General features: G+C 46.4%; 1 long non-coding RNA gene across 1 annotated transcript; it reads right to left on the reverse strand.

Moving 5' to 3' along the window:
- Positions 1-637: 637 nt before the first annotated feature.
- LOC125538432 lies at positions 638-2,070 on the reverse strand. Its single transcript, XR_007296348.1, has 2 exons — positions 1,528-2,070; positions 638-1,273 (listed from the first exon to the last, which is right to left on the reverse strand). It is a non-coding gene; the product is annotated as an uncharacterized LOC125538432 (long non-coding RNA).
- Between the last annotated feature and the right edge of the window lie 23,736 nt (positions 2,071-25,806).

A 25,806-nucleotide genomic window follows, 5' to 3' on the forward strand; every position in this document is an offset into this window, starting at 1 on the left:
GAACACTCCGCAGCCTTGCCGAAGTCTACCACATGGCAACAATAAACCCATGGAGTGACACGGCTATTACTTTTAATGCCAGTGACGAACCTAAATTCTGAATAGCCCGAGCACCAGCCGCATTGGTCCTCAGTCCAATAGTGGACGGCTTTCGACTCACCAAGGTACTCATGGACGGTGGCAGCGGATTGAACCTCATTTATGAGGAAACCCTTCCAAATGGAAATAGACTGGAACCGCATTGAGCGAAGCAGCACAACCTTTAGAGGAATAATCCCCAGTCGGGAAGCGCGCTGTATAGGAAAAATCACACTAGATGTGGTGTTCGGCATGCCGGATAATTACAGGTCCGAAGAGGTCACGTTCCAAGTGGCCTCGTTCAGTAGCGAATACCACGCTCTATTAGGGAGGGAGGCGTTTACAATCTTCCAAGCCATACCCCATTACGGGTACATGAAGCTCAAAATGCACGGGCCCAACGAAATCATCACTCTTGCTAGTGATCCGGACATAGCACTTCGCGCCGAAAATAGGACAGCCGCACTGGCCCTCGAGGCACTATCCGAAGCCCTAGCAGCCGAGGAACTGACTGCGCTGCGCTCCACGATGAACAGGGACGACGTGATACTCGATAAAAGATCCAAGTCCACCTCCTTTAAACCGGCGGACGAAATAGTCAAATTCCAAGTCCATCCAACGGACCCTAAAAAACAGCTTTCATCGGGACACAATTAAACCATGATGTAGACGCCGCACTACGAGAGTTCCTACGCGAGAACTGGGACATTTTTGCCTGGCACCCTTCAGACATGCCAGGAATTCCACGCAGGCTGGCCGAGCACAGCCTAAATCTCCCCCTAATAATAAACCAGCGACTGCTTCTGGTCGTACATCGTCGGCGTTTTTACAAAAAAAGTCCCCCCATTTTTGATAAATTAACCCGCAGTCCCTGTTTAAGTGAATCTGCAAAAATGATTCATTTTTACAGAAACACCCCTATGTTCGTAAGAATTCAGCCCGCGATCCTTTCTTCATCCAGACAGCTTCCTTTCCAGTGCAGCGGGGCGGCGCCCTTCACGGGGACGACAGCTCCGGGTGGGCTCGTGGGCGACCGTGCTGCAGGAGGCTTCGCGCGAGCACCCGATCTCCCGTGTCCACCCCTGGGTTCTCGTCATCGCACCGGCGGCTGCCCTTGCCGCCACTCTCCGTTCCTCTGCCTCCTAGCAGAGGAGGCAAAAATAAAATCATCATTGCTCGGGATCAAACTCTCCACCTGCGAACCAGAGAGGATTCGACTTCATATTAGAAAGAGATAGTACCACCTCGCTATTTTAGATCATATTTCACCAATAAATATATATATATATATATATATATATATATATATATGTGGGCGATCTGACATCAACAAGCCGCCTCAAAATCAATCAAGGGAAGGAATTAACAAAGGAGAACCAGCTCGAGGGGGGACCTATCGACCAATTGTCGTAGAACGGAAAGAACGAAAAAAGAAAGATTGGATCCGACCTGATGGGGTGGAGGTTTTGGCACATCCAGTGTTGACAGCCTGCAACTGTCGGACACGGGCCTCCCAGAGGGAGGAGGAGACAGAACAGGGCCGGCTTGGCGGCACCGCGGATGTTGGCGGAGGAAAAGTAGCCCAACAGCGCTGGATCATGGATCGCCGCCAGTACACTGGAATGACATGCATGTGAGGCGAATTTGGGCGGCGCAGGTCCCCGTGGAGATCAGAGGATCGCGCCGGAGTCATGGGAAGGGATGGGGAGGGGGCGCTCGCAACGGGGCTGGCCACGACGCAGGTGGTGGTGGCCACCGTCGGCGGGGAGGGTCGCTGGTGCCGGCATGCACTCTCGCCTGGATATGAATGAGAGAGAGAGATGATTGACAGAGAACGAGAGAGAACCAGATTGGTGGAGGTGGAGACGGATGGATAAGGGGCCTCTCTAGAGACGTACACGTGATGGTTACGTGTCCGCTCGATTTTTATCAGCCGGCTGGATTTTCTAATCCTTTTTCTAAACAAAAGAGGACATGCACGATGCTCTCAGGTCTCAGCACTGGTACCTTTTATAGAAAAAATCAAAGAGATGTTACGATCTACAGAAGAGTACAAGGTCACCTGGGCTCGGCGTACAGCTAATCTAGCTGCTCATGTTTTAGCTAAAGTGGAGGTTAGCAATGATTTAGAGATGGTTTGGCCTGATGTGTCACCGGACTGCATTTTTACATTTTGTAGCGAATGACATTCCCAACATTGTTCAAGTAATAAAGTTGGGAGTACCCCTGAAAAAGAACTATATGTGCTTTTTTTGAGGGAATGCATTTTTTTTGAGATAAGGGAATGCATCTATCTGTGCTAGCACGGGAGTATGGGAGAGACCTATCAGGAGATAGCATCATTTTTCTCTTGCTTTTGGGTCAAGCCCAAATAGTGAAAAAAACATTATGGATGAAATATAATCTTACAAAATCAAACAATCTTCAATGAAAACAAAAAAAACTACATAATAAAAATCATTGAATTCAAATCTTTTGAAAATACTTTAAATGAATTACATTGTATGTTTCTCCCTAAAAGATTGTTTCATGCATCACTATTCTTCCATCTGATGGCAGTGTAGAGCTTAAATATGCGCCAATTAGGGACATTGGGGTGGCCTCTTCACATCAACATGTCATGATCCAAAGGAAAAAGATAATGCAACCCGTGGCAACACACGCTCATATGCATCTTAGATAGACAAGGGTAACCTTATCTCAAGGTTTATTAGAGTTGGATATGAGTAGTGTGTAATGGCACATGAAGCAGGTTTTGTTAATTTTTTCGCCCGTTGCAACACACGGGCATACGACGAGGCATGAAGGGAAGGAAAATTAAAGACAAAATAAATTCGCTGGGAAATTAAAGAGGAAATAATAATTTTGCTATTAATTAACAGAGCAAATGAATTCTGTTGTGCTCTATGGGTGCATGGGCAGATGTGAGAGAGGATTCAGTTGTGCCACTATGTGCATGGGCAGATGTATTAGATTATATGCATGGGCACACGCTAATACACTCCCTCCTTTCCGGTTTATATGGCTCAATTCAAAAATCTCACCAACCAAGGTAGATGGTGAGTGGTGGAATAATTTTTGTAGTTTGCAAAACCACTCAATTAATGCACTTGCTTTTCTCAAACAATTGTGTTTACCAATGCATTAATTGCAGTGCATGTATGCATAAAGTACATGCATTGGTCAATTTTCTTTTAGTACTTGCATGCAATGATTTAATGCATCTTGAAATTTGAACATGTGATGGGAACAACTAAATCGAGCCTTATAAAATGGGAAAACTAAAATTTTGAGATAAGCCTTATAAATCGGAAAGGAGGGAGTAAAAAAGAAAGACCTGGCTCATGGAGGAGCTTTTTAATCTCCTGGTAATGTTTCTTTAGTTGGACCTCTAATTTGTAATGAGTTATTATTTACACATAACACATAAAAACCCTTAATTGGACCCCCTCAAGGTGCAAACGAAAAAACTGAAACCTACACCTTGCCCATTTTTTATGACCTGAAAAATATTTGTAAAATAGTGCGTCAACTCGGGATCCATCAGTTAACCTTGAGCCGATGAACGCCAAACGACCAACAACCATCTAGGCCACCAACACTTTCTGTTTTTTAAATGGATTACATCCAATACTATGCATACACATTTATCAAGGATAATTTCTTAATAACTTCAATATTTCTGTTTTTGACACGAATGAAGAGATGAACCGATAGGCTAACCGGTGAGAATCTTAACAGGTAGCCTCACCGGTTTGGTTGCCTATTCAGTTTTTTAAACTATGGTTCGATGGCCATGGTGAAATGACACGACATAGTTCTTTGCCAGAGAGATGCCCAACTTTATATTAGAAATGAAGAAGGTGGACGGTGGCGACAATGAAGTCTATTCGGTTTATGTTGAGTCAAGAAATTGATGGCCTCACACCGTAATTTAATTTGCATTAATAGTTATTGTTGTGCGTGCGCTCAATAAGAAAATGGATCGCTGGACATGTTATAACATGATAGGTTTTGAACGACACGAATATGTATGTGACGGTTGCAACGCATGAGAAATTACAAGCTGGTGCAAGTAGGGGCTCGCGAAATCGGCATGGTGAGTGTGATGACCAAAATCACACGAATATGTATGTGACGGACTATCATCGACATCGATGATGAAGAGGAGAATTGGAACACAGATGACTCGCTAGGAGTGTGCGAGAGTTTATTTTTCCCATTGCAACGCACGGGCATTTGTGCTAGTATCCTAAAAGGATTCAAGCCAGTCAAGCAGGCTCTTCGGCGTTTCTCCGAACCTAAGAGACAAGCCATGGGAGAGGAACTAGCTAAGCTATTGGAGGCCAGATTCATCAGAGACAAAAAACATCCGGACTGGCTAGCAAACCTGGTGATGGTACCAAAGAAGGACAAATCCTGGCGCTTGTGCGTCGATTTTAAGGACCTCAACAAGGCTTGCCCAAAGGATCCCTTCGCCCTCCCCCGCTTCGTCAAATTATCGACGCTACCGCAGGACACGATTCATTGCGTTTCCTCGATGCATACTCCAGCTATCATCAAATTAAGATGGCAGAGCCAGACCAAGCCGCAACGGCATCCATCACACCATACGGCCCATTCTGCTTCAACACAATGCCCTTCGGGCTCAAAAATGCCAGCGCAACATATCAGCGCATGATTCAGACATGTCTAGCAAACCAGATCGGCAAAATAGTGGAGGCATATGTAGATGACGTGGTCGTCAAAACCAAGCATGTCGAATCTCTATTAGACGACTTGAGGCTCACATTCGATAACCTCCGAACATACGACATCAAGCTCAACCCGGAAAAATGTGTTTTCGGCGTACCACTCGGAAAGCTCTTGGGCTTCATTGTATCTGGTAGAGGAATTGAAGCAAATCCAGCCAAGATCCGAGCTCTGTCACAATTGGACATCCCAAAGGACCTCAAACAAATACAAAAATTGACCGGATGCGTGGCGGCTCTAAGCCGCTTTATCTCCCGCTTGGGAGAAAAGGCATTACCCCTTTATCGCCTCCTCCGGCGCACCGAACACTTCGAGTGGATGGATGCCGCCACGGCCGGACTCGACGAAATAAAAGCCATACTGGCAACAAACCCAGTCCTGGCCGCGCCAAACATTGGCGAACCAATACTATTATACATTACGGCAACTCATCAAGTTGTAAGCGCAATGCTCGTCGTCAAATGAGAAACAGACGGACACAAACTCCCCCTTCAAAAGCCGGTTTACTATGTGTCCACTGTCCTTACTCCATGCAAGTCATGGTACCCGTATTATCAAAAGATAGCGTACGCGGTATTTATGGCATCCCGGAAGCTGCGACACTACTTTTAAGAGTGTTCGATAATGGTAGCCTCAGAAGTACCACTTAACGATATTATAAACAACCACGACGCGACGGGCCGGATTGCCAAATGGGCCATTGAGCTCCTCCCGTTCGACATAACTTACAAGCCACGGTGAGCTATTAAGTCGCAAGTTTTGGCCGACTTCGTTGCCGAATGGATGGAAGTCGAACTCCCTAAAGAGTATGGCACATATTCCAACTGGATCATGCACTTCGACGGCTCCAAAATGTTGGCTGGTCTGGGGGCTGGCATCGTTTTGACGTCCCCAACAGGAGATACAGTTCAATACGTACTCCAGATAATGTATACGGACTCCAACAACGCAGCCGAATATGAGGCCCTTCTACATGGTCTCCGGATGGCAGTATCCATGGGCATTCAACGCCTAGAGGTGCGCGAGGATTCGAACCTCGCGATATCCCAAATAAATGGAGACTTTGATGCCAAGGATCCGAAAATGGCAGCTTATCGCAACGCCGTCCTAAAAATGTCAGCTTAGTTCGAGGGGCTCGAATTTCACCATATAGCCCGGGAAAACAATCAGGCAGAAGACGTCCTGGCACGCATCGGCGCAAACCGCGATGCCGTCCCTCCCAACATCTTCTTGGAGAGGTTGTTCAAGCCATCCGTAGTATGGGAAGGGGAACCCAGAAATAACAGCCCGGACCCAACCGCATTGCCCGACACCGAACATTCTGACATAATTGGAGGCTCTGCCAACGAAATAATATCTTCAGCCCACGTAATAATGGCAGTCATCGCCCCGTGGACAGAACCATTCCTAGCCTACCTAACTAAGAAGGAACTTCCTGAGGACCAAAACGAGGCACGCTACATAGTGCGGGGATCTAAAGCCTATAAGGTCCATGAGGGAGAGCTTTATAAGAAAAGCACCACTGGAGTCCTTCAAAGGTGCATCTCCGAAGAGGAAGGGCGGAATCTTCTGGCGGAAATTCATGCCGGACTCGGCGGTCACCACGCTGTAGCTCGGGCCCTTGTAAGCAAGGCCTTCCGTACAGGCTTTTATTGGCCGACGGCCCGGGCAGACGCTCAGGACTTAGTCCAACATTGCGTTGGTTGCCAGCTTTTTGCAAACCAAAGCCATATGCCACCCACCGCCCTCCATACTATCCCCATCACCTGGCCCTTCGTGGTCTGGGGGCTTGACATGGTTGGACCCCTTAAAGGAGGAACCCACAAGCAAAAATACTTACTGGTCATGGTGGATAAGTTCACCAAATGGATAGAAGCCAAGCCTGTTAAGACGGCCAAATCCGAACCGGTGATAGACTTCATATCCGGGGTCGTACACCGTTACGGCGTCCCCCACAACATCATCACTGATAATGGCATGAACTTTACGGCCGGCGAGGTAAAACTCTGGTGCTTCAAGCTCGATTATGCTTCAGTCTATCACCCACAAACTAACGGTCAGGTCGAGCGAGCAAATGGTCTTATCATGAGCGGCATCAAACCCAGATTAGTGCGGTCCCTCAAGGAATCTAACACGCATTGGGTAGAGGAGCTCGACTCCATACTCTGGGGGCTGCGGACCACGCTGAATCGCACTACCGGATACACACCATTCTTTATGGTATATGGCGCAAAGGCAGTTCTGCCCTGCGATATAATACATGACTCACCTCGAGTGCGCATGTACGGAGAAAGAGAAGCCGAGCTCGATCGGCAGGATAGTTTGGACGCCTTGGAGGAGGAGCGCGACGTGGCAAAAGCCCGTTCCACATTCTATCAACAGCGGGCTCGAAGATACCAAAGCAGAGAAGTACGGGCCAAAACTTACAATGTTGGCGAGTTAGTTCTACGCCTGCCGGATAAGAAAAAGGACAAACTCAAGCCCAAGTGGGAAGGTCCCTTCATTATTGACCAAGTCCTGACTGGTGGAGCGTACCGTCTACGGGATGCATCGGATAATCGACTCGAGCCGAACCCATGGAACGCAGCCCGACTCCGAAGATTCTAAGCCTAGCGCCGGACTCTGTGTTCGTCTCCTTCCTCTGTCCATTTTTTATACACAATCTGTCTTATATTTTTCTCCTTCTCCCCTTCTCTTCTCTCACAGCCTTTAAAGGCCCATTTGTGCCTTGTTTGCATGCAACTGACGTGCTATCCGCGCTCATCATACCTGGGGGCTTTGTAGGATCAAAAGTATGTCTAGAGGGGGGGTGATTAGACTACTTGACCAAATAAAAATCTAGCCTTTTCCCAATTTTAGTTCTTGGCAGATTTTAGCTATCTTAGCACAAGTCAAGCAACCTCCACACAATTCAAGCAAGCATGCAAAAGAGTATATGAGCAGGGAAAGTAAAACATGCAACTTGCAAGAATGTAAAGGGAAGGGTTTGGAGGATTCAAACGCAATTGGAGACACGGATGTTTTTGTCGTGGTTCCGATAGGTGGTGCTTTCGTACATCCACGTTGATGGAGACTTCAACCCACGGAGGGTAACGGTTGCGCGAGTCCACGGAGGGCTCCACCCACGAAGGGTCCACGAAGAAGCAACCTTGTCTACTCCATCACGGCCGTCGCCCACGAAGGACTTGCCTCACTAGCGGTAGATCTTCACGAAGTAGGCGATCTCCTTGCCCTTACAAACTCCTTGGTTCAACTCCACAATCTTGTCGGAGGCTCCCAAGTGACACCTAGCCAATCTAGGAGACACCACTCTCCAAGAAGTAACAAATGGTGTGTTGATGATGAACTCCTTGCTCTTGTGCTTCAAATGATAGTCTCCCCAACACTCAACTCTCTCACAGGATTTGGATTTGGTGGAAAGAAGATTTGAGTGGAAAGAAGCTTGGGGAAGGCTAGAGATCAAGATTCATATGGTTGGAATGGAATATCTTGACCTCAACACAAGTGTAGGTGGTTCTCTCTCAGAAAATGTATATTGGAAGTGTAGGTATGTTCTGATGGCTCTCTCCATGAATGAAGAGTGGGTGGAGGGGTATATATAGCCTCCACACAGAATCTAACCGTTACACATAATTTGCCAAACTCGGTGGGACCGAATGGTTAAACTCGGTCGGACCGATTTAGCAAACCTAGTGACCATTAGGATTTTCGGTGGGACTGAGATGCAACTCGGTAGGACCAATATGGTTAGGGCATAACGTGATCTCGGTGTGACCGATTACACAAACTCCGTGGGACCGATTTTGGTAATAAGCTAACCAGAGAGTTGGTCAGGTAAACTCGGTGGGACCGATTCGCTCATCTCGGTGAGACCGAAATGTTACAAAAGGGAAACAGAGATTTTACATTGCAATCTCGGTGGGACCGATCGCTCATCTCGGTAAGACCGAAACTTTACGAAGGGAAACAGAGAGATTACAATCCCATCTCGGTGAGACCGAGATCCCTATCGGTGAGACCGATTTGCCTAGGGTTTGTGGCAGTGGCTATGACATTTGAAACTCGATGGCGCCGGATAGAAAGAATCGGTGGGGCCGAGTTTGACTTTTGGTTTAGGTCATATGTGGATGTGGGAGAGTAGTTGAGGGTTTTGGAGCATATCACTAAGCACTTTGAGCAAGCAATCCATTAAGCAACACCTCATCCCTCCTTGATAGTATTGGCTTTTCCTATAGACTCAATGTGATCTTGGATCACTAAAATATAAAATGTAGAGTCTTGAGCTTCAAGCTTGAGCTGAACTTTTTGTCCTTAGAATTTTGAGGGATCCACTTTCCTCATCCATGCCATGCCATTCATTGAGGTTTTCCTGAAATATTAATCTTGGAATAATGTCAGCTCAATGAGCTATATGTTGTTAGCAATTACCAAAACCACCCAGGGACATTTGCACTTTCAATCTCCCCCTTTTTGGTAATTGATGACAACATATAGATCAAAGCTTCGACAAATGATAATAAGAGTGAAAGATGTTGTCGCTTTGAGAAGTATGTGAAAAGCAAGAGCTCCCCCTAAATTTGTGCATATCTTAAGATTTGCTTTGGACTGCAAATGCACAATGAGTTAGGATCATGGGTTACTCTTCCATGTCACATACATCTTGGTGGAGCGCTCAAAATGATAAGAATTAAATACATGCACTCATCACCAAGCAAAGTGAATGATCATATAAGGATAAGTAAGATAATATCATTTAACAAGCATAAGTCTAGCTTATGATCAACCACATGATCATCAATGTCTCATAGATAATAGCATAGTATCTCAAGCAATCAAAAGACAAACAAGGTTCAACCACCAAAGCAAGAGAGAATAAAAAGCAACACTCTCTCTCGAAGCCTATGATCTATACATTTTTCTCCCCCTTTGGCAACAAGTTACCAAAAAGTTCATAGAAAATGCATAGCACTAAAACGTCTCTCAAGCTTGGTCTTCAGGTGGTGGTGTTCGGAGAACGCCAAGGACGAAGACTTCAGTCGAAGTAGATGGAGCTGATGGAGTTGGTGCTGGAGCTGATTGCGTTGGAGCTGTAGCTGGTGTAGATGAAGTGACTCTAGTGTCTGGAACAGGCACTGCAGCAGATATCTGAGCTCGAGGCACTCTGGCAAATGCATCAGTGGTTGTCTTGCCCTTCCTCTCCTGCATGTCATCCTGTAGCTGCTCCACAATAGACTGAATCTTAGTTACTTTGACATCTAAATCATAGAATTTTTGCTCCACGATTCTTTCCAAGCTCTCCTGGTTTTGAGTCAGGGTGGCCAGTCCCTTCTCAATCCTCAGAGTGGATGCAATCAGGTAGCCAAGCTGATCTTGCTTGCTTTTCAAAAAGTACTCAGATACCTCCTCTTGAGTTGGCATCTTGGCAGCCTTCTCTTTCTTTGCTTTCTCCTTCTTCTCTTGAGCTTGTACTGATGATGGTTCATTCTCATTCATCACAACTTGATTGTCCTCAAAGTCAGGATAGACAGGCAAGTGTTCCTTATCCAACAAGTATGTGCCTGTGCCCATCTTTGAGTTTATCAACTCCTGGATCTGTGGGGCATATCCACAACTTCTTTTCTGCTCAGCTGCAGTCCTCTTGATAGTCTCAACTATAAGGCTCATGACCTTGAACTTCTGTGGCATATCAAATATATGTAGCAAGTTAATTGCATGGCCTCTGATCATTCTGTGATCACCAGACTTGGGCAAGAGAGTGTGCCTAAGGATCCAATTGATTGTAGGCAGCCTTGACAGCAAGTGTTTTACTGACCCAAACTGGTGAGTCTCAAGATCATCTTCAGGAATATCCTTGTACATGTTTGCCATAGAGTTGTGATCCATCTTCTTCTTGGCATAGACATCCAAGTCATCTTCTTCTTCCTTAGGAGCGTTGATCAGATTTGCCCATTCCTCAATAGTTGAGTGGTACCTTGTACCTTCAGACATCCATACTATCCTGCCATCTGGATAGAAGTGTGTTGTGGAGTAGAATTGCATTATGAGCTCCTCATTCCACTTTGTGAGCTTCTGCCCAACAAAGTCTGCAACTCCACAAGCACTAAAGCTGTCAAACACACCAGGATAGTGTTCCTCATTTTCCTTGATATACTTCTAGTCCACCCACCTCATTTCACACACTATAGGCTTCTTGTCCAGCAGCACTGTCTCATAGAAATCTTGTTGTTCCTTTGTGTGGAACCTATAATCAACAGCAGTTCTTCTTCTGGTAGCATATGGATCTGTCTCTCTCCATTTCCTCAGTCCTGAGTCTCTCCTGATCTTCATGTTCTCAGCCACAGGATGAGCATCATTGTGGTCTGGAATTTTTGGCTTCAATTTTCTCAGAACATGCTCTTCATTTCATTCTTCTTCAGCAATAGTCTCAGGCACTGGGGCCTTGTTCTTCTCAGTTGCAGGGATGTTTCTGGTATTTCTCTTTGGTGCAGTCTTGGCTTGGAGGCAGCTTTGGGTGCTTCTTTGGGCTTTGATGAAGTAGCCCCTGTCCTGATAGCATCACCCATAAGCTTCTGGGCCTTAGGTGCTGGTGCAGCAACCTCTTCTTCCTCTTCTTCTTCCATCATGGAAGCCTTTCCAATCACTCTGGCCATGGTCTTCTTGACCCTTTCCTTCCTTTTCTTTCCTTCTACAACAGGCTCTTTGGGTTGAGATTCCAAAGATGCTTGAGAGGATGCTCTGTCCTTAGACATTGGTTGTCTCCCTGCTGACCTCTTGGTCTTCAGACCTGGCTTGGTTGAAGCAGCTGTGCCATATTCCTTCTTAAGCACTTTCTTCTTTGATGTGGCATCATCCTCAGTGGCCACATAGTCTTCATCCTCAGACTCTGAAGTTCTCTTCTTCCTTGTTCTGGTGGCAGCTTTGGGTAAGTTGCTGGGAGTGCTCCTGCTACCATCATCTGAACTGCTAGAGGGACTAGTGCCCTCACTCAGGTGAACCTGCTCCTCTGACCTGTTCTGGCTGTCACTCTGATCAGACATATTGCAAACACTAACTGCAGACCCTGTGAATAGATTGTAGATGAGACGGAGTGGATGAGCATCACAAAATACAGAGATTTTTGCAAAAGAATGAGTCAAAAACTTAGTTTTAGTTTTCCACAGAAAGCATTTTGGATCAACCGATTTGCAAACTCGGTGATACCGAAGTAGCTGTTGGAACCTAAACTAGTGAACTCGGTCAGACCAAGTCACAGTTCGGTGGCACCGAGACTGTAGGGTTTCACAAAGTCCTGAACTTGGTCACACCGATTTACAATTCTCGGTCAGACCGAAAATTACATGTGCAATGGCCTGAGCCGAATCGGTGGTACCGAGTTACACAACTCGGTGGGTCCGAGATGGTTTCGGCGGAAACCTAACCCTAAATTTTCAATTCAACTCTAATCTACGGAGTGTTTTGACTGGATAAGATCGTTTCAATCGTGGCAAGATTCATGATGAACACAATGTGCTAGGAATCGGACGGGGATAGCACTGTGATCGAGTCCATACCCTAGTTCGGCGATGAACTCGCTACGGCGGCAACGGCGGGGAAGAATTCCATTGACGGCGGCGGAGACCAGCGACAGGAGGCGGCTGGCGACGAGGAGGACGATCCGGAGACCCAGGAGGCAGAGCGAGCTATGCGCGGGCGAAGGGGTTTCGGAGAAATTTCCAAAATTTTGCCCATGAGTATATATAGCCCAACCCTGTCGGTGTGACCGAGTGGAACAACTCGGTGGCACCGAGATTCATAACTGCAAGCAGTTACTGAAACTCGGTGTGACCGAAAGGTTCAAATCGGTTGCACCGAGATTGAAAACCTAGATCGACTTAGTGATCTCGGTATGACCGAAATGGAGGAATCGGTCAGACCGAAACACACAAAGAAGTTTTGGAAGTTTAAGTCTATGACGAATCGGGGGCTCCGAGTGCTCCTCACACAGAGTGGTTCGAATCTGACTTGATCAAATTTTGTGATGTATCATGAATAGAGTTTGAGACGAGAAAATCATAGATAGCTAGAGAGGGTTCTTAGGCATTCTTGTCCATCCACTTGGCAAAACAAAAGAAAACCAATCAATCAAAACAACAAGTGGATGTCCTCGAATGAGTGAAATATGCAATCAACATGCTCACACAATAAAATGGCAATTGAAATATGTGGCAAAGCATGCACAACCAATTCTAGCATCTATCAAACAATTTGCGATGACTAGGTCATCTATATATGAGTATATTGACTTAGGAGTCAAATGAGAACATTTGATCATAGGTCATACTCATCGTTTAAGCACAAGTGGGGTTACCACTTTTACATAAAGCATTGTTGTGTTCACACCATTAGAGTTGCTTTAGCTCAATTCTTAGAGTAAATCTCCCCCTAGATGTGAGATCCCCCCCCCTAAGAGGGATGAACTAACCTTGGGTTTTGTCGATGATGACTTCATGTAGATGTTGAAGACGTGGATGCTCAATGTTGATGTAGATCATTTGGAGCTATCCATTGGAGTGAGTTGCACTTTCAATACCTACACGGGTTAGTCCCACAAGGAACAAACAAGGATATCCATATACATAGAGTGATGCACACACAAGATGATGTCTATGAAAGCTTTTAGGCTACCTTGTCCCTTGTCTTACCAACAAGAGGGTTTGTGACTCCTTGAACTAGTGCAAGATGTGGAATTTGATTGCACTTGTTCTTGCCAAGATGATAAGAGTGAAGTATGTTGGCGGAGTCACCCTCAAGAACTCTCTAGTTCTTCTTCTTCGGGATCCACACCATCTTGATGGGAAGCCTCGGTGTTGTAGTTGTACTTGATGAAGTGGAACTTGAAGTAGTCTTGGGAACCCACTTGACCAAGGCCTTAGGAGCTTCTTCAAATGCATCAATTTCCTCTTGAAGCTTGTCCTTGCCTTTTTTCTTGTGGTCTTGTGGTGGAAGATCATCTTGAGCTTGTATCCCTTTGAGAGAAGTAGGATCATACTTCTCTTGTTGAGGAACAAACTTCGTCTTGGGGTATTGATCTTCTTCCCACTCAACTCCATTGGCATTGAACTTTCGGTAAAAACCAACACCTTGATTCTTCCGGTGCCTTCCTTGCTTCCGTACAATTTCCTCGAATTGCTTACTTCCGGCAAGGCTCTTGTAAACACCTTTCTCTACAATTCCCTTCAATAGGCTATTTTCTTGCTCAAGTGTAACTTGGCTAAGAGAATCATTAGTGGAATCAGGAGAACTACTAGAAGCAACAATATTGGATTTAGCATGAGAATTGTTACTACTAGAGGAAGAATCTTTCTTGTTCTTGTTACTAGACTTGACTTGAGGCATGGTGGATAAGAGTAAATGCTTGGCAATGTAAGAAGAACTTTTCTTGCGAAGATCATCATTGATTGCTTTTAAGAACTCATGCCCTTTCTCGAGGTTGAGCTTTTCAAAGCGTAATTTCTCATGAGTCTTTAAAAGTTCTCGATGATATCCTAAGATAGTTTCATGAGCTAACTTAAGAGTGTTTAGTTCTTTAGTTAGAGACTCAATCTTCTCCTTATCATTGTCATTCGTTTTATCTTGATTAGCATGGTTAATTGACGTTTCATCATAGTATTCATCACTAGAGTTGTCAACAAGTAAATCATCATCACCTAACAAATCATCTTCATCACTATTGAAATCAACATACTCGGGGTGTGATACCTTTGGGCCTTTAGCCATGAAGCATGTTCCAACTCCTTCATTTGGTGAGTCAAATATGTCGTAGGAGTTGGTTGTCACAAGTGCTAGAGCGGCAACACCTTCATCTTGAGTATATTCGGAGTCGGAGTGATAGCTTCTCTCGGAGTGGTTGTCGGAGTCGGAGCCGGATACCCATTCACCAACATGAGCTTGATGTCTTCGTTTTGTGTAGCTCCTTGATGACTTGTCCTTTCTTTCCGAATCCTTGCTTCTCCGTGAGGGTCTTCGTTCATAACGATCATCTCTACTCCTTCTTTCTCTAGATGGTGATTCTTCTCTTCTACTTCTTCTCTTGGGAGAATCTTCTTTTCTCTTGTAGGGGGCCGTACACTCATTGGAATAGTGTCCGGGCCTTCCACAATTGTAGCAGTTTCGCTCTCGACTAGAAGATCTTTTGTCATTGTAGGACCTTGACTTGGAGCTTCTCTCTTTGCTTCTACTCTTGTAGAACTTGTTGAAGTTCTTCACCATTAAGCTCAATTCTTCGTTGAAGGTTTGTTTCTCACTCGATGATGTGGGGGCTTCACATGAGGCTTTGTAAGCACCACTTGATTTGTTGTGAAGTTCCTCTTTATCCTTGAGTGACATCTCATGAGCAACAATTCTTCCGATGACTTCCATTGGCTTGAGATCTTTGTAATTTGGCATCATTTGGATCAATGTGCACAACAGTATCATATTTTCCATCCAAGGCTCTTAGGATCTTCTTGATGATGAATCTATCGGTCATCTCTTCACTCCCTAAGCCGGCAATCTCATTTGTGAAAAGAGCAAGCCTAGAGTACATTTCAGCGACACCTCACCATCCTTCATTTTGAACTTGTCAAGTTGACTTTGAAGCACATCCAATTTGGATTCCTTGACGGAGTTGGTACCTTCGTGCATATCAATCAAAGTATCCCAAATTTCCTTTGCATTCTCAAGACGGCTGATTTTGTTGAATTCTTCGGGGCACGATCCGTTGAAGAGGATATCACAAGCTTGAGCATTGTATTGTAGCATCTTCAACTCATCCGCGGTAGCTTCACGATTCGGTTCTCTCCCATCAAAGAATTCACCTTGCAAGCCAACACACACAATAGCCCAAACGGCGGGGTTATGTCCAAGAATATGCATTTTCATCTTATGCTTCCAACTAGCAAAATTAGTACCATCAAAGTAAGGACCTCTACGGTGATAATTTCCCTCGCTAGACGCCATACTCTCCTAGGTTGTGAAACCAAGGCTATGACCACCAAAAGCTATGGAAATCAAAGCAAATGGAGACCAAAGCTCTGATACCACTTGTAGGATCGAAAGTATGTCTAGAGGGGGGGTGATTAGACTACTTGACCAAATAAAAATCTAGCCTTTTCCCAATTTTAGTTCTTGGCAGATTTTAGCTATCTTAGCACAAGTCAAGCAACCTCCACACAATTCAAGCAAGCATGCAAAAGAGTATATGAGCAGGGAAAGTAAAACATGCAACTTGCAAGAATGTAAAGGGAAGGGTTTGGAGGATTCAAACACAATTGGAGACATGGATGTTTTTGTCGTGGTTCCGATAGGTGGTGCTATCGTACATCCACGTTGATGGAGACTTCAACCCACGAAGGGTAACGGTTGCGCGAGTCCACGGAGGGCTCCACCCACGAAGGGTCCACGAAGAAGCAACATTGTCTATTCCATCACGGCTGTCGCCCACGAAGGACTTGCCTCACAAGCGGTAGATCTTCACGAAGTAGGCGATCTCCTTGCCCTTACAAACTCCTTGGTTCAACTCCACAATCTTGTCGGAGGCTCCCAAGTGACACCTAGCCAATCTAGGAGACACCACTCTCCAAGAAGTAACAAATGGTGTGGTGATGATGAACTCCTTGCTCTTGTGCTTCAAATGATAGTCTCCCCAACACTCAACTCTCTCTCACAGGATTTGGATTTGGTGGAAAGAAGATTCGAGTGGAAAGCAACTTGGGGAAGGCTAGAGATCAAGATTCATATGGTTGGAATGGAATATCTTGACCTCAACACAAGTGTAGGTGGTTCTCTCTCAGAAAATGTATATTGGAAGTGTAGGTATGTTCTGATGGCTCTCTCCACGAATGAAGAGTGGGTGGAGGGGTATATATAGCCTCCACACAGAATCTAACCGTTACACATAATTTGCCAAACTCGGTGGGACCGAATGGTTAAACTCGGTCGGACCGATTCAGCAAACCTAGTGACCGTTAGGATTTTCGGTGGGACTGAGATGCAACTCGGTAGGACCGATATGGTTAGGGCATAACGTGATCTCGGTGTGACCGATTACACAAACTCCGTGGGACCGATTTTGGTAATAAGCTAACCAGAGAGTTGGTCAGGTAAACTCGGTGGGACCGATTCGCTCATCTCGGTGAGACCGAAATGTTACAAAAGGGAAACAGAGAGTTTACATTGCAATCTCGGTGGGACCGATCGCTCATCTCGGTAAGACCGAAACTTTACGAAGGGAAACAGAGAGGTTACAATCCCATCTTGGTGAGACCGAGATCCCTATCAGTGAGACCTATTTTCCTAGGGTTTGTGGCAGTGGCTATGACATTTGAAACTCGGTGGCGTCGGATAGAAAGAATCGGTGGGGCCGAGTTTGACTTTTGGTTTAGGTCATATGTGGATGTGGGAGAGTAGTTGAGGGTTTTGTAGCATATCACTAAGCACTTTGAGCAAGCAAGCCATTAAGCAACACCTCATCCCTCCTTGATAGTATTGGCTTTTCCTATAGACTCAATGTGATCTTGGATCACTAAAATATAAAATGTAGAGTCTTGAGCTTCAAGCTTGAGCCAAACTTTTTGTCCTTAGAATTTTGAGGGATCCACTTTCCTCATCCATGCTATGCCATTCATTGAGCTTTTCCTGAAATATTAATCTTGGAATAATGTTAGCTCAATGAGCTATATGTTGTTAGGAATTACCAAAACCACCCAGGGACAGTTGCACTTTCAGGCTTCTTTAACAGAAGCTTATTCATACGGGCTTTATGCCCAACACATGTGTTATCCTTCCACATGTACCCTTTATTCACCATTATATGCATCGATATGACTTAAGTTTTGGCCAAGCTGGGTTGCCTGGCTCTTGTATTTATGCCCTACGTTCCCGTTAATTCGGCTAGGGCATAAGGGGAGCACCTCTGTGATTGTTACTGCCGGGTCAGCCGGATGTGTTCCTCAGACTGGGTGAAGCCGAAAGCTAGCGTTCTTAAGGGAATATTCGGTCGGTGAACTAAAGATGATTTTTCACTTATTTACTTATGTGCCCCCAGATGTTTTTTCTGCGTCTCTTCTCACAGTACGGACATGCACTTTAGGGCATGCCTCCCAGGGAAAGGAACCCCTAACGGAACTATTCTCCCTGGAAGATGTTTCTTACTAACCATGTAATATAACATAACTAGTTGGGCACTTGTCTGTTCAAGCACTAATGACCCCTACGCCTGGTCTCCATGCATGCCCCGGTTCTTACATAACCGAGAGGGTATTCGGATACACTCCGGACCGTCGGGTCCCGAGGTTGAAGCGAAAAGGTCCGCCACGACAAACGATCTACATCCATCTAGAAGGCATTATACATGTCACTTTAAATTACATAGTCAATTTGACTGGTTGAATTCCTCTTCAATACCATCCAATAGGATGTCTAGTCCACAGTCCTGTTGGGAATACTTTGCGGCCAATTCTACTTGGCCATACACTAAGCTCACAGGGATCTCCTTCCCATCAGGACCCACAGGTCCGACCTCGGCCAGGTGGTTTGGGTCAGCCTTCGTGTACCGCGTCTTCACCATGGCCCAGGCTTCCCTGGCACCTTGTGTTGGGTTTCATAGTAATTTCAAAATTTTCCTACGCACACGCAAGATCATGGTGATGCATAGCAACGAGAGGGGGGAGTGTGATCTACATACCTAGTAGATCGACAACGGAAGCGTTTGGTTGATGTAGTCGTACGTCTTCACGATCCGACCGATCAAGCACCGAAACTACGGCACCTCCGAGTTCTAGCACACGTTCAGCTCGATGACGATCCCCGGACTCCGATCCAGCAAAGTGTCGGGGAAGAGTTCCGTCAGCATGACGGCGTGGTGATGATCTTGATGTACTACTGCTGCAGGGCTTCGCCTAAGCACCGCTACAATATTATCGAGGACTATGGTGGCTGGGGGCGCCGCACACGGCTAAGGAATAGATCACGTGGATCAACTTGTGTGTCTCTGGGGTGCCTCTGCCTCTGTATATAAAGGACTAAAGGGGGGAGGCTGGCCGGCCAAGGAGGGCGCGCCAGGAGAGTCCTACTCCCTCTGGGAGTAGGATTCCCCCCCCCCAATCCTAGTTGGAATAGGATTCGTGGAGGGGGAAAAGAGAGAGAGGGGGCCGGCCCCCTCTCCTTGTCCTATTCGGACCAAGGGAGGGGAGGGGCGCACGGCCCATGTAGGGCTGCCTCTTCTCTTTTCCACTAAGGCCCATCATGGCCCATTTAGCTCCCCGGGGGGTTCCAGTAACCTCCCGGTACTCCGGTAAAATCCTGATTTCACCCGGAACACTTCCGATATCCAAACATAGGCTTCCAATATATCAATCTTTATGTCTCGACCATTTCGAGACTCCTCGTCATGTCCTTGATCACATCCGGGACTCCGAACAAACTTCGGTACATCAAAATGCATAAACTCATAATATAACTGTCATCGTAACCTTAAGCGTGCGGACCCTACGGGTTCGAGAACAATGTAGACATGACCGAGACACGTCTCCGGTCAATAACCAATAGCGGGACCTGGATGCCCATATTGGCTCCTACATATTCTACGAAGATCTTTATCGGTCAGACCGCATAACAACATACGTCGTTCCCTTTGTCATCGGTATGTTACTTGCCCGAGATTCGATCGTCGGTATCTCAATACCTAGTTCAATCTCGTTACCGGCAAGTCTCTTTACTCATTCCGTAATACATCATCCCGCAACTAACTCATTTAGTTGCAATTCTTGCAAGGCTTAAGTGATGTGCATTACCGAGAGGGCCCAGAGATACCTCTCCGACAATCGGAGTGACAAAACCTAATCTCGAAATACGCCAACCCAACATTTACCTTTGGAGACACCTATAGTACTCCTTTATAATCACCCAGTTACGTTGTGACGTTTGGTAGTACCCAAAGTGTTCCTCCGGTAAACGGGAGTTGCATAATCTCATAGTTATAGGAACATGTATAAGTCATGAAGAAAGCAATAGCAACATACTAAACGATCGGGTGCTAAGCTAATGAAATGGGTCATGTCAATCAGATCATTCACTTAATGATGTGATCCCGTTAATCAAATAACAACTCATTGTTCATGGTTTGGAAACATAACCATCTTTGATTAACGAGCTAGTCAAGTAGAGGCATACTAGTGACACTTTGTTTGTCTATGTATTCACACATGTATTATGTTTCCGGTTAATACAATTCTAGCATGAATAATAAACATTTATCATGATATAAGGAAATAAATAATAACTTTATTATTGCCTCTAGGGCATATTTCCTTCACCTTGACGGCAGGCCGATATCTTCCATAATCGGAAGCGCCGCCGAGCTCCCTTCAGCTTCTCTGCAAGATCTCCAAGTCATTCGGGCACAGAGACGGATGGCCACAAGGCCTGGGCGACGCCTTGCATCACCTGCCGAACACGTTCGTGCAGTTGTGAGAGCTCGGGAAGAAGGTCACCCGTAGAACTGGGCATTTCCTTTGCAGGATAACCTGTTAGCATACCTACAGACATAACTCTGACAGCCAACTTCCTCGCCGAACTCTTTTTCAAAGTTCATTCAAGCACTTACTAAATATGCCACGTCGAAGCCGCCGATTCTCCTTAATGGAGTCCGACAGTTGGGCACGAACATCCTTTAGTTCCACGCCCAGCTTGGTGTTGGCATCTAGGAGATCATTCTTCTCCTGCCTCACCCTCGTAAGCACGCTCTCACCGGCCTTCAGCTGGCGTAGGAGTTGTTGCTTATCCGGATTTACTCCAGCGTCATCTGCAATTTTATCGTCAAATCTGCATATACGCCACACTTTATATGATACTTATCATTTGAAGGATATATTACCAGAGGGGGTCTCTTTGGGCTCCCCTGCTGCGGCCAGTGCGGCCTGAAGTTGGGCTTTGCACTCTTCCAGCTCCTGGGACAGTTGGGTATTCTTTTCTATAAGAACCTGCATAACAAATGATCCTTAAATCAGTTATTCTAACTGTTTCAAGTCTCAGGGGCTACTGATATATATAATCACCAAATTTTCTCACCCATATGTCTTTTACATACTGCTCCGTGGCTTTGGCTAGACCATTTTGAGCGGCACGGAGGTACGCATCTCCCGAGTTGAAGGCATCCAATGCCTCTTGGGAGAAACAAGCATCACGAAGAACAGTCCAGCGACGCCTGTGGTTCATGGCACTTTCCACCTCGGAATTGGTGGCGGACAGTCTATCCGCATTCTCTGTCGGAGGAGCACCCGACGGACGCCTCGTATTCGTTCTCGCCTCCGAATCCGGCCTTGGAGCCTGGCTGGTGGAGGCGCGATTAGTAGCCTCTCCAGATATAGTCCGGCGAGTGCTCTTTTTCCTAAAAAGAAGGCATGGGCATTAGTATGCCTTTGAGAATAATGTCTTGGAATAAATACGGTGCGTCGTACCGCTGCGCCAGTGTCTCAATCCGGACTGCGTGTCTTTTCAGCCTACCTGGCCTCGCGACCCCTTGTTGGCTAGTCGCCGCAGGCTCGGCCTTCCGCCTCAAGGACCTCCCCTGCAAAACACGGTTGTTATACGGTAATCAAAAACACGCAAGGATGGATCCCTTTTCAAAGTACTGGGACTTCGGTCTCAGTTACCTGTGAGGCTGGAAGTAGCCCAGGGTAATCGGCCGTAATGGCCACTAAGGCGTTGTCATTGCTCAATAGGTAAAATACCCCATCGATCAGCTCCACATATATGTCCGGATCCTCTTGGGAGGCTGGGTCAAGGGACCGTTCCGGGTCCTCGGGTTGTGGAGGAGGGCGGTTTATCTCCCTTACAGCCTAGCGCAGCTCCTGCATTGAAATCGCTAGACTGAATACTTAACTATGGGAATATGAAACGGATGGGCAAGAAAAAGTGTCCGCTTACCCAACTCGGAGGATTGTACATAGAAAATCCGCCCTGCGGGTTAATGCGGAGGAATTCCTCCTATTCTCCCTTGTACAAAGTGGATAAGATCTTTATTAGAGCAGCAACCAATTCCGGCCCTTTACGGTCGTAGCGAGTGGCGTCATCCTCCCCGTTGAAATCCCACATGGGGTCGCCTCTATACTGAAGCAGCTGCACCCCCCGCATAATACATGTGGCCATGACCTCGATCATGGTCAATCTAGATCGAGCTAACAAACTTATCCGGCTCATCAGGTAAAGAACGTCCATGTCATCTTCCTCCTGGGGGCTCCGTGGACGCCAGCTCCGGCGCTTCTTCAAAGAAGCGTTGTCGAACTCGGGTAGGCCGATTCGAATAGGTTCCGGGAGGGGGACGTCTTCTATATAAAACCATTCTGAAGGTCAGTCTTCATACGTCTTCTTTGGGGTTCCAGATAGATATCCGGTCCCGGCAATAAGCCACACTTCGACTCCGCCCACTTGATATATTGACCCCTCCTGAGAACGGGGCACAAGGCAGAACAGCTTCTTCCACAGTGCGAAATGAGCCTCACAGCCCAAAAACAGCTCGCAAAGGGCTACGAAGCCCACGATATGCAATATGGAGGCAGGCGCAAGGTTGTGCAACTGGAGGCCGTAGAACTCCAGGAGCCCCCGGAGAAACGGATGAATTGGAAATCCGAGCCCTCTTACCAAATGAGGGACAAGGCATACCCGCTCTCCCTTGGAGGGATTGGGAAGGCTCTCCGCTTGCTCTCCGCCATTATAGGTGGCGAGCCCGGCTCGAACCGGGACCATGTATGCTGGGGGAAGAAATCCCTTGGTCTAAAGCATCACTAATTTGCTATGCGGCACGGAACATCTCTTCCAATCTCCAGGCTTGGGGCTAGGGGAGCGAGAGGAGGAGCTGCGTCGACCGGCCATGATGGAATGGATCTCTGTCGGATGCGCTCCGATGAAGGCTCGCCAAGGGAGGATGGTGTGATTTGGATCTGAATCCTCGTCTCTTTAATAGGCAGCTCATTTGCACAGCTAGGGGGGTAAATGTAAAAACACCCTGGCTCTTCACATTCGCTCGACACATGGAAAGTGGCCATTATTGGGCGTGGAAGCCAAGGAGCGCAACATTCACAAGAAGCCGGACATTATTTAAACAGGTACACGGAATTTGGAGAGGAACCCGCCTTGCAATGCCAAAGACAATTTGCGCGCCGGACTCATCGTCATTGAAGCCTGGTTCGGGGGCTACTGAGGGAGTCCTAGATTAGGGGGTGTCCGGATAGCCGGACTATAACCTTTGGCCAGACTCTTGGACTATGAAGATACAAGATTGAAGACTTCGTCCCGTGTCCGGATGGGACTTTCCTTGGCGTGGAAGGCAAGCTTGGCAATATGGATATGTAGATCTCCTCCCATTGTAACCGACTCTGTGTAACCCTAGACCTCTCTGGTGTATATATAAACCGGAGGGTTTTAGTCCATAGGACGAACAACAATCATACCATAGGCTAGCTTTTAGGGTTTAGCCTCTTTGATCTCGTGGTAGATCTACTCTTGTACTACCCATATCATCAATATTAATCAAGCAGGAGTAGGGTTTTACCTCCATCGAGAGGGCCCGAACCTGGGTAAAAACATTGTGTCCCTTGTCTCCTGTTACCATCCGCCTAGACGCACAGTTCGGGACCCCCTACCCGAGATTCGCCGGTTTTGACACCGACACCTGCCATAATTTTATTTGACTCTGGGGCTTCCCACTCTTTTATTTCGCAGAGTTTTGCTGCCCAAAAAAAATTCCTTGCTCGATTTTGGGTAAGCATATGCTGGTACAATCCCCGGGATCCTTGCTCAGAAGCAATCTGGTCTGCCGTAATCTGGAAATTGATATCAAGGGGGTCAAGTTTCCAACATGTCTAATAATCATCGATTCTGACAAATTGGATGTTATTCTGGGAATGAATTGGTTGACCCAATACCAAGTATGCATCAACTGTGCGACCAAAGAAGTTACCATGGCAAATTAGGAGGGTCGCACTGCAAGTTTTTATGCTCGCAAAAGCATACCCAAGAAGGATATGGTTTTCACCGTCGTGGCTGAAGAGGTGGAATTGATTCCCGTGGTCAGTGAGTATACCGATGTATTTCCTGAGGAATTACCAGGAATGCCGCCAGACAGAGAACTGGAGTTTGCAATTGACTTGGTGCCTGGAACCACACCGATACACAAGAAATATTATCGGATGCCTTCATCAGCATTGGTGGAATTAAGGAACAACTGGATGAGATGCTGCAGAAAGGATACATCCACCCAAGCTCTTCCCCGTGGGGATCACCCGCAATATTCGTGGATAAAAAGGATGGCAGTCTTCGGATGTGTGTAGACTACCGACACCTGAATGACGTCACCATCAAAAGTAAGTATCCACTATCAAGGATTGCTGATTTGTTTGATCAACTCAGTGGGGCCAAAGTATTCTCTAAAATTGATTTGAGGACCGGATATCATCAACTCAAAATCAAGAAGGAAGATATTCCCAAGACCACGTTCACCACTCGGTATGGTCTCTATGAGTATACCGTTATGTCATTCGGCCTCACCAACGCCCCAGGCTTCTTCATGCATATGATGAATAAGGTGTTTATGGACTTCTTGGACAAATTTGTGGTGGTGTTCATCGATGACATCCTCATTTACTCTAAAGGCAAAGACGAACACAAGGACCACCTCCGAGCAGTTTTGTAGAGGCTCCGCGACCATCAGCTTTACGCCAAGCTCTGCGAATGTGAGTTTTGGCTCAATCAAGTTGGATTTTTAGGTCATGTTCTCTCGGCAGAAGGGATATCCGTGGATCCAAGCAAGGTAAAAGATGTGCTTGATTGGTCCGCACCCACTACAGTCTTAGAAATCCGAAGCTTTCTTGGACTAGCCGGATATTACCACCGTTTTATTGAAGGATTCTCCAAGATTGCCAAGCCCATGATAGAGCTACTAAAAAAGGATAAGAAGTTTGAATGGACTGAGGACTGCGAACGGAGTTTCAAGGAGCTAAAAACCAGACTGGCATCAGCACCAGTATTGACTCTTCTTGACATCTACCATGGTTTTGATGTCTACTGTAACGCCTCCAGAAAAGGCCTTGGATGCGTACTTATGCAAGATGGCAAGGTTGTGGATTATGCATTCCGACAACTACGGCCACACGAGGGAAACTATCCCACTCATGATTTGGAATTGGCTGCGGTGGTGCACACTTTGAAGATTTGGTGACATTATCTTACTGGAAAGAGGTGCCAGATATTTACCGACCACAAGAGTCTCAAGTATATATTCACTCAGCCCGATTTGAACCTTCGTTAGTGAAGATGGCTCGAGTTGGTCAACGATTATGACCTCGGTGTAAATTATCACCCAGGTAAAGCTAATGTGGTTGCTGACGCTCTCAGCTGCAAACCGGCCAACCTGAATGCTCTAATGGAATCTTTGCATCCTGAGCTTTATGGAGAAATTGCCCGACTTAATTTGGTAATCATGGATGTCAGTCTTGCCAGTATACTGGAAGTTGCTCCTACCCTCGAAGAAGAAATTCGCAGCACTCAAGCAAATGACAAATCATTGCAATTATATGCCAAGCGTATGCAAGAAGGACAAACACATGATTTCTCTAGAGATCAGCAAGGTACGCTAAGGTTCCAAGGAAGGATTTGCGTACCCAGCCACGAAGGCCTGAGGAAGAAAATATTGACAGAAGCACATGAATCGCCGTACTCAATTCACCCAGGTGGCACTAAAATGTACGAAGACCTTTGTCGGGTATTCTAGTGGAATGGAATGAAGAACGACATCGCTTACTCTGTGGCTTGTTGTGATATATGCAACAAGGTAAAGGCGGAACACCAAAAACCCGCCGGACTCCTTCAACCATTACTGGTATCCCAATGGAAATGGGACAGTGTCTGCATGGATTTCATCACCGGGTTACCAAGGACTCACCGAGGAAATGGCGCAATATG

This window comes from Triticum urartu, chromosome 2 (genome assembly GCF_003073215.2).
Source record: "Triticum urartu cultivar G1812 chromosome 2, Tu2.1, whole genome shotgun sequence".
Taxonomy (NCBI): domain Eukaryota; kingdom Viridiplantae; phylum Streptophyta; class Magnoliopsida; order Poales; family Poaceae; genus Triticum; species Triticum urartu.